Consider the following 10,600-nt stretch of genomic DNA (forward strand, 5'->3'; position numbering starts at 1 on the left):
ATTGTTTTATTCCAGTTATGAGACTGGTACAGAACTTCATTTTATAATTTGGTGTTTTCAGATCTATCTGTATTTGTTGTTTGTTGTTGTTAAGTGCCATTGAGTCTATTCTGACTCATAGTGACCCTGTATCGGGTTTCCAAGGAGCAGCTGGTGAGCTTGAACCACTGACCTTGCAGTTTAAATAGCTTTGCAGTCTGGTTCACTAACCCACAGTGCCAATCTGAATTTAAAATAAGGAAAAAGGAGTGGTGCCAAATCATAGCAGGTTTGGGAAGGACCAGGTAAATGTAGAGAATACTTGGTGATAAGAAGCAAATGGTCTGATCCATACATAAAACTCTGTTATCTCCATGTGACAATCCTCCCACACTGCTAAATGTATCTATGTGGTTGTTGTTAAGTGCTATTGAGCCGGGTCCAAGAGCAGCTAGTGAGCTTGAACTGGTGACCTCACAATTCAAACCAGCTTTGCAGTCCAGCGCATTAATCCACATCACCATATCAGGACTCCATGTGCCCATAGCAGGAAGAATTTCTAGATTTTATCATGTTTTCACAATGAAGGACAGTTAATTAAAGACTTTTTACAAGTAAGTATGAGCTAGATAAAAGTAAATCATTAAGTGTTCTAGTTAGATTAGGTAATTGTGTGCTTAAATAATGTATAAGCTTCTTGAGAGCCATTTATGGACAGATGCTTTGCTTCTTTCTACATTTTCTTAAGTTTTACTCTATCCTTACATTGAGTGCTTTCTGTCTATATAAAGACTTGAAGCTCTGGTAGCGTAGTGGTAACGAATTGGGCTGTGAACCGCAAGGTCAGCAGTTCAAAACTACCAGCTGTTCCACGGGAGAAAGATAAGGCTTTCTGCGCCCGTAAAGATTTACAGCCTCGGAAACCCTGTATAGGGTCGCTATGGGTCGGAATTGACTCCATGGCACATAACAACATTACAATGATTAGCAACATTCTGGACTCCAGATTTTGTGATGAACATCAGACAGTGAGAGTTCACACTTTCCTGTGGTAGAGGAGAGCTTAGTTTACATTTAAACTTAGTCTACACTTACGCTTAAACTAAGTGCCCCCAGTAACACTAAGAGTGTAGTATTGGCTGGAGGCACTTACTTAGGTACCAGTATTACTGCAAATAAACTTATTATGCCAGTTATGTTTACATGGAGTTAATGAAATGTTTAGTTTCCCTCTTTTAAATAGGACCAATTTCTTGTTGTTAGATGCTGTTGTGTCAGCTCTGACTCATAGCAACCCTATGCACAACAGAACAAAACACAGCCTGTCTGTCCTGTTCCATCTTCACAATTGTTAAGTTCAAGCCCATTGTTGCCACCACTGTATCAGTTCCTATCTTTTGCTGACCATCTACTTTATTGAACATGATGTCCTTTTCCAGGGACTGCCCCTCCTGATAACAAGTTCAAAGAACACACAACAAAGTCTCCCCATCCTTGCTTATGGTGCATTCTAGCTATACATCCAAGGCAGACTTATTTATTATTCTGGTAGTTCACGGTGCTTTCAATATTCTTTGCCACACCATAATTTCAATATATCAATTTCTCTTTATTCATATTTATTGATTTTATAGCTTTCACATGAATATGAAGTGATTGTAAATACCGTGACCTGGGCCAGCCATCTTTTGTAGCAGATTTGTCTAATGCAATATGTCACATGATTTCTTGACTTCTTCTTCCTCCATAATGTACATTGTTATTGTTAGGTGCCATTGAATCCGTACTGACTCATAGTGACCCTATGCACAGCAGAACCAAACACTACCTGATCCTGGCCCAATCGATGCTTGAGTCCATCAATGCTGCCACTTGGCCAATCCATCTTGTTGGGGTCTCCCTCTTTTTCTCTGACCCTCCACTTTACCAAACATGATATCCTTCTCCAGAGACTGGTCCCTCCTGACAACATGTCTGAAGTATGAGATATGAAGCCTGGCCATCCTGGCCTCCAAGGAGCACTCTGGCTGTACTTCTTCCAGAATGGATCTATTGGTTCCTTTGGCAGCCCATGGCACTTTCAATGTTCACCTCCAACACCACAACTCAAAAGCATCAATTCTTCTATGGTCTTCTTTAGTCACTGTCCAGCTTTCACATGCATATGAGGTTACTGAAAATATCATGGCTTGGGTCAGGCACACCTTAGTCCTCAAGCTGACATCCTTGCTCTTCAACACTTGCTCTTCAACACTTTAAAAAGGGCTTGTGCATCAGATTTTTTGACTGCTGCTTCCATGAGTGTTGATAGTTGATCCAAGAAAAATGAAGTTCTTGACAACTTCAGTCTTTTCTCCATTTATAAGAATGTTGTTTATTGGTCCAGTTGTTTATTGTTGAGTGTACATTGTGGACACAAGTAAAGAAACTCTTGACAAATTCAATCTTTTCTCTATTTATCATGATATTCTTTATTGCTCCAGTGATGAGGATTGTTGTTTTCTTTATACTGAATTGTAATCCACACTGAAGGCTATATTCTTTGATCTTCATTATAAGGACTTCAAGACCCCTTTGCTTTCAGCAAGCAAGGTTGTGTCATCTGCATATCATAGGTTGCTACTGAATCGTCCTCTAATCCTGATGTTGCATTCTTCTTCATGTAATCCAGCTTCTCAAATTATTTGCCCAGCATAGATTGAATATGTGTAGTGAAAGAATACAACCCTATCATATACCTTTCCTGATTTTAAACCACTGTTCTTTTAAAATGACTTTTTCTTAGTCTATGTACAGGTTCTTTATGAGCACAAAGTGTTCTAGAATTTCTATTATTTGCAATATCATCCATAATTTGTTATGATCCACACAATTGAATGCCTTTTTTTTATAGTCAATAAAACACAAGTAAACAACTTTATGGTATTCTCTGCTTTTAGCCAAGATCTATCTGACATAGGCAATGCTATTCCTGGTTCCATGTCTTCTACTGTGTTGACTTGTATTCTTGGTAGCTGCCTTTTACTGTTTTGCTGCTGCAATAATTCTTGAAAACTCTTTCGCAAAGTTTTGCATCTCTATGATATTAATGATATTGTTTAAAATTTTCCACATTCTGTTCAGTCACCTTTCTTTGGAGTGAGTACAAATAAAGGTCTCTTTCTGTCAGCTGGTCACATATCTGTCTTCTAAATTTCTTGGCCTAGAATAGTGAGTGCTGCAGCAGTTTGTCAAAACGTTTGTATTAGTATTCCATCACTTCCTGTAAACTTGTTTGTCACTGATGTCTTTGGTGCAGTTGGAAACTCCTCCTTTAGTTGGTATTTGATCCTATGCTGCCTTTGGAAATGGTTGAATGTCAGCTAGTCATTTTTGGTTCAGTGACTTTGTGCATTTTTCCAATCTTTTAATGCTTTCTGTATAGTTCAATATGGCAAATTGAGGCTTGAATCTTTTCTTCAGTTCTTTAAGCTTGAGAAAAGATAAGCATGTTCTTTTATTTTGTTTTTCTAACCTCACGTCTTTGCACGTTTCACTGAAATATTTTACATTGTCCTCTCAGAGCGTCTTTTAACATTTTCTGTTCCGCTCTTTTACTTCATTCTTTCTTCCATAATCTTTAGCTACTTTACATTCAAGAGCAGGTTTCATAATCACTTTATGGAAACTTCTTGCTGTAAATTGAGTGAGGATTTGCAGAACAGATCATCAGCTTTACATCCAACAAATTACAACTTTTCTTGCACTCAATGATTATAATCCCCTCCACACTATGGGTCAGAACCAAGTTGACAACACTTAGCAACAACAATAATGTAACAAGTTACCTTGTGATTTCTATCTATTGTAATTTCCTTTACACCCTCCTTGCTCTTTTATCTTGAATATTTGACCATTCCATGGTGAGCATACCTCACTAGTGTTGCTATCAACCCTATACACCTATCTACTGCTTACTTGAAAATTGGACCACAAGGATGTGTTCTGTTCCAGACCTGAAATGTGGCTATGGGCCACAGTCTCTGGTTCCTCAAGTCTCTTTCTGACCAGTTAACCTGATCTATTTTATAATCTTTAGTTTTGTTCCACATTGTCTCCCACTCTATCTGGTACCTTCTAATGTGATTCTTTTCAGAGCAGTTGGTAGTGGTAGCCAGCCAACTTCTAGTTCAATATTTTCTCTGTTTATCATGGTGTTGTTTATTGGTCCAGTTGTGAAAATTGTTGTTTTCATTATACTGACTTGTAATTCATAATGAAAGCTGTATTCTTTGATCTTCATCACTAAAGGCTTCAAGTCCTCTTTGCTTTTAGCAAAGTTATGTCATCTGCATACCACAGGTTGATATTGAGACTTCCTCTAATCCTGATGTTGCATTCTTCTTCACATTATTCAGTTTCACCATTTTATCGTTTCAACAGAAATGTAGGTGAGTCCAGTTGCTCTACATCCTGACATCCACTTGGGTCTTTTATTTCCTGTATTTTTTTATGATATTTTGATTTCGTCACTTATGATGTTCTTGATGTCATCCCACAAATCCTCTGGTCTCCATTCATTAGTGTTCAATGCATCAAATCTATTCTTGAAATGTACATGAATTTGTCAAGGTCGTATTCTGGCTCTCATGGATTTGTTGTAATTTTCTTCAGTTTCAGTTTGAATTCTCATATAGACAATTGATGATAGGGGAATGCAGTGGCTCTGTATTATAAGCAATGGACTGTGAACCATGAAGTTGGTGGTTCGAGCCCAATAGCTGCATCTTGGGTGAAAGATGAGGCTTTCTATTCATGCAAAGACATACTGCATCAGAAACCATACACAGGGTCGTTATGAGTTGGAACTGACTTGATGGAATTTAACAGAAAAAAACCAAATTGCTGTTCTGTTCTACTGTCAGTCCCTGGCCCTGTTTAGTTGATGATATTGACTTCTCCTCCTTTGTTTTCACAGATGTAGTCAATTTGACCCCTGTGCATTCCATCTTGTGAGGTACACATGGATAGTTACCATTTATGTTGTTGAAAAATAGGATTTTGCAATGAATTGACCAGTGATCTTAAACAATTTGGTCATGTGATCTCTGGCATAATATCAATCACCCAAGCCATATTTTTCAACATGGATCCTTTTTTTTTTTTTTTTTTACTTCCAACTTTTGCATTCCAATCACCAAAAATTATCCAAGTATTGTGATTGCATGTTTAATCTATTTCAGCCCAAAGAAATTGGTGAGTTTCTTAAATTTCTTCATCATTGACTTCAGTGTCTGGTGTGTAACTCATTTTCTTTATAATCATATGGCTATTATCCTGTCTCAGACAGCATTACACTTCAAGTTATATCTTGCACTTTTCTTTCTGATAAAGAATGTGACACCATTTCCCTTAAATTTGTCATTCTTGGCATAGTAAACCATAGGGCTGATCCAAAAGGACTAATAACTATCCATTTCAGCTCATCAGTGCATAGGATATTAATCTTTATACATTCTGTTTTATTTTTGATGATTTCTAATTTTCCTAAAAGGAGCTCTGGTAGCATAGTGGTTACAAATCGGGCTGCAAACCACAAGGTCAGCAGTTCAAAACTACCAGCTGTTCCACAAAAGAAAGATGAGGCTTTCTGCTCCCGTAAAGATTTATAGCCTTAGAAACCCTGTGCAGGGTTGCTATGAATCAGAACCAACTCCACGGCACATAACCAACCAACCAACCAACCAATTTTCCTAAATTCATACTTTGTACAATCCATGTTCTGATTATTGATGGATGTTTGCAGCGTCTTTTTTTTTTTTTTTTTCTCATTTTGAGTTATGCTCCATCAGAAAATGAAGATCTTGAAAGTTTTGCTCACTCCACACATTAAGTTGATTATATTTTGAATGTTGATGTGAAGTGCAGCATTGATTTGTTAACCATGAGACTGGCGGTTCAAACCCACCAGCCACTCTTCAGAAACCCTTTACAGGATCAGTATGAGTTATAACTGACTCACCAGCACTTAACAACAAAACATATTTTGAGGAGACAGCTCTACTTTAGTCATATTTTGAGTGTCTTTCAACCTCAGGATCTCATCTTCTGACATTACGTAAGGCAATGTTTTGCTATGGATATGGTTTTCTGTGGCTAATCCCTAAGAAGCGGATTGCCTATTCTTTGTTGTTAAGTGCCATTGAATCCATACCAACTTATAGCTGCCTTGTATATGTTGGTGGGTTCAAACTGCCACCTTGCAGTTCAAACCAACCTTTTGGTCTAGTGCTTATCTTTTAGAGGTACATATACAATGTTTTGCTGATTTTCATAAAGTAGCTAATGCTGCAGAAATGGATTGCCTATTCTTTCTTCTTAGGCTGTTCTTGTTCTCAAAGCGCCATTGAAACTTGTCCAACCTGTCTGACCTTGCCACTATTTGAAACACCAATGACACAGTTTTCAGCTTTAAAACAACACACAGACCACCAAAGTAGGACAAAATGACAAATGTGTGGGGAAATAGACTTGAACCCTCAAATGTTCTTTATTGTTTCCCAAGATTCATTTAAATTTTAAAAACATCCAGATAAAAATGATAATTTCTTCTCTTTTGATAAGGAGGCACTTAACAACAACCATTAGTATCACAACTGTTGTTAGTTAGCTGTCGTCGAGTTGGTTGCGATTCATAACAATCTTTTATAGTGTTTCCCAAACTGTAAATCTTTATGGGAGCAGAAAGCCTCATCTTTCTCCGGGTGAGTGGCTGGTTGGTTTGAACTACCAACCTTGTGGTTAGCAGTCCAGTGTTTATCTTAGTGCCACCAGCTCTCCAAGAATCTAAACTAGGTTGTTGATATTTATTTTATTCCCATAAAGAAGTTAATCAGAGGAACAAAGTGCCTCCTGCCCAGATAGCTTTGCAACCTCAGTTTCTAAGAAATAAGAATCAGTTTGAAAGACCAAGTTCTGCATATAAAAGGGAAAAAAGGGAATGGAGTGGCCCCAAGATACACTTGAATCAGATCCTTTTATTCTAACATGAAATGAACCTTATTTTTTCATGCATTTTATCTGATATTTTAACTTTTAGTGTCTGCTTCATGATAGAAGAAATTTTAAAATAATTCAGGATGAACCTTGGAATAAAAACAGCATCCTTTGCAGGATAAAAATAGCTCCCTTACTCACTGAAGATCCCACTAGCACAGACAAGGGGCAGCTGTGCTGATATCCTTAACTAGGTCATTCCTGACAAATCCAACTACCCTGGACTTGTTTACCTTCTTCACTACCCATGTACGGCCAGTCTCACGATACTCCCTGCTTCTTGTCACTACTTTTATAAATAGATCAGTAGTTTTCAAATCCAGTTTCACATTAAATTATGAGAAAAATTTTTTTGTTTAATTTTTCAAAAATACTGATGTCCAGTTTCTGCTCCACACCAGTTAGATCAGAATATCTGGAGTTGGAGATTAGCATTACGCTATTTCTGAAATCAAACAGATGAATATATATATATAAAAGACAAGATCAAGTAATTGCATGTCAATAAATATATTGGCATATCACCTTAATCTATGGCTTTGGCATTGATAAGATATAAATTGTGAAGTGTATTTTGATGCCTTTTATGAATATGTGAGTTACTAAATATAATCTTACTCTTTGTCTTTTTAAGGCAAATGTTATTTTAATCATCTGAATGTTGAGAAGTTTTCACAAATCTTTTAGAGTACCATACTGCTATCATGATGCTCACATGTGTTTGTTGGAATTGATGACGTTAATTGACTATCTGTGGCCTAGAAACATGTTTGGTGACCTTGACGTTGCATCTTTTTATGGAACACATCAGAGATGCAAATTCTCATGTCAGATAAGAATATTTCTGTTGTCCTAGATTTTATCTTTAGACTAGAAACAAAGGACATCTCAAAATAAGTCAATTACATGAGTTTTACTAAAACAGATCAGAAAGATTTAAAGTGGATGTAAGTCTCAGAGTTTAAGGCCAAAATGAAATCAGAGTCAAGGACTGATATGCAAAGTATCTGTCATGATTCTCCCTATTGTAGTCTTAAACAATTCTTATTGAATTCAATTAGAAAAAGTAATAAAAGAATCTCTAATTAGTCAAACCCCTAATGTTTTGATATTAGTTTTTAGTAGTAAAAGATTAGAAGGAAACCAAATGTCTATCAGTATTGCAATGGTTAAATAAATTATGGCAATTATAGTAGTAAAATAAATTGTGAGAATGAGAAATCAAAGTAAATAGCACCTTAGAACTAGGTACATTTAAGCAAAACAAAACAACATGCCTGATACAATGTACAACAATATATCTATATATAGCAGTCCTGGTATAGGATAAGCACTGGACTGTCAACTGCAAGGTTGGAGGTTCAAACTCACTAGTTTGAACTCACTAGTGGCTCCTTGGAAACACTATACAGAATTGCTATGAGTCAGAGTCTACTCAGCATCACTTAACAATGACTATCTATCTATCTATCTATCTATCTATCTGTCTGTCTGTCTGTCTGTCTGTCTGTCTGTCTGTCTACCTGTCATCTATCTACCTAAAGTTATCTATATGGACTCCTGGTGTGGCAATGTAGCATCAGCATTGGACTGCAAACCATAAGGTGAGCAGTTCAAATCCACCAACTGCTCCTCAGAAATTTTATATCATATCAGGGTGGATATGAGTCAGAAATGACTTGATAGCACTTAACAACAATTATCTCTATACACACATGAGAGAGCTTCAAAAAGTTCACATACAAATAGAATAAAAAGATAATGAAAAATTTCCATGAACTTTTTAAAGCACTTATGTATGTTGCTGTTGTTATTAAACGTCATCAAGTCAGTTCTGACTCATAGCAACCCTCTACAGGATTTCCCGAGAAGCGCCTGTCTGGTGAGTTTGAACAGCTGATCTTGTGGTTAGCAGTCCAGTGCTTATCCTACAATGCCGCACCACTATATGTAATTGTTCTGTTTATTTTGTTCTGCTATTTAACATAGTATATGTTGTTGTGTGTCTTAGACTCAATTCCAACTCATAGTGTCTCCAAGTGATAAAGTAGTACTGTCCTATAAGACTCTTGGTGGGGCACTGTAGGATAAGCACTGGAGCGTGAACCACAAGGTTGGCAGTTCAAACCCACCAGCTGCTCCTCGAAAGCCCTATACAGGGTTGCTATGAGTTAAAATGATAGCACTTAAGGACAACAACAGCAATAGGGCATTGTAGGCTGTAAACTGTCCAGAAGCAGATTGGCAGATCTCTCCTCTCACAGAACTACTGGTGGTAGAGCCACTGACCTTTCTCTTAGCAGCCAAGCACTTTAGCCACTGTGCTGTCACATTCATTTATTATCTATAGTAAACAACAAGGAGCTTTGCTAGCATTCGGCTGCAAACTGCAAGAAGAGCAGTTCGAATGCACTAGCAGTTCCATGGGAGAAAGATTAGGCTTTCTGCTCCCATAAGATTTATCGACTCAGAAACTCTACACAGAGTTGCTATGACTCACTGGTACACCGCCACTACCACCACCATAATGCGCAACATATAAAGTCATATATGCAATTGTAAAATCTAACTATTGTATTCTCTTCCTTCCAGGAGCTAAAAATAGAAAATAAAATGAAGTACAAGTCTCTTGCAGTCCCAGGTGAGGACCCACTTTCAGATTTTCCAAAATTAAATACCCAAAATAGGAATAGAGCAAAAAGAGTGATCAAAGAGATCATAGTTATGAATGATCGCTTTTTAATGTATAAATTCCATCCTCTCTGCTTCTGAAATCCCAGATTCTTTAGAACTATTGCTCTGCTTGCTAAGATCAGTCAAGCCAATATGAGGAATATGGCTGTTAGCACTCACTGAGTAAGCGCTGACTCATAGTGACCCTATGTATAGGAGAAAAAAACATGATATGGTCTTTTTTCATTCTTACAATGTTTTTGTTGATAGGTGCCTCATGAAAACTTCTTAGACATAATGAAATACCTTGAGAAAATGAGTAGCTGGGTCTTAGAGATTAGGACCATAACATTGGGGCACTATGTTATTTGGCTTAACACAGTCCACAAAGACAATGTTCTACATCCTGCTTTGATAAGCAGCAATTGGGGTCTTAAAACTACCAGCTGCTCCGCGGGAGAAAGATGAGGCGTTCTGCTCCTGTAAAGATTAACATCCTCGGAAACCCTGTGCAGGGTTGCTATAAGTCGGAACCGACTCCATGGCACATAACAACAACAACAAAAGCTCACAAAAGGACATCTAAGTGGCAACTATTGATCCCCCTGTCTGGAGGAAAGAAGAGTGATGAAAATTGAAGACACATAAAATCAATTAGTATAGTAGATTGACATATTGCATTAGGCCAATCTGCTGCACAAGACCTTTTTAAAGCGTTGAAGAGCAAAGATGTCAGCTTGAGGACTAAGGTGTGCCTGACCCAAACCATGGTATTTTCAATAGCCTCATATACATGCAAAAGCTAGACAGTGAATAAGGAAGACGGTAGAAGAATTGATGCTTTTGAGTTACGGTGTTGGAGGAGAATATTGAAAGTGCCATGGGCTGCCAAAAGAACCAACAGATCTGTGTT

This window comes from Chrysochloris asiatica, unplaced genomic scaffold, assembly GCF_000296735.1.
Source record: "Chrysochloris asiatica unplaced genomic scaffold, ChrAsi1.0 scaffold00317, whole genome shotgun sequence".
Taxonomy (NCBI): Eukaryota; Metazoa; Chordata; class Mammalia; order Afrosoricida; family Chrysochloridae; genus Chrysochloris; species Chrysochloris asiatica.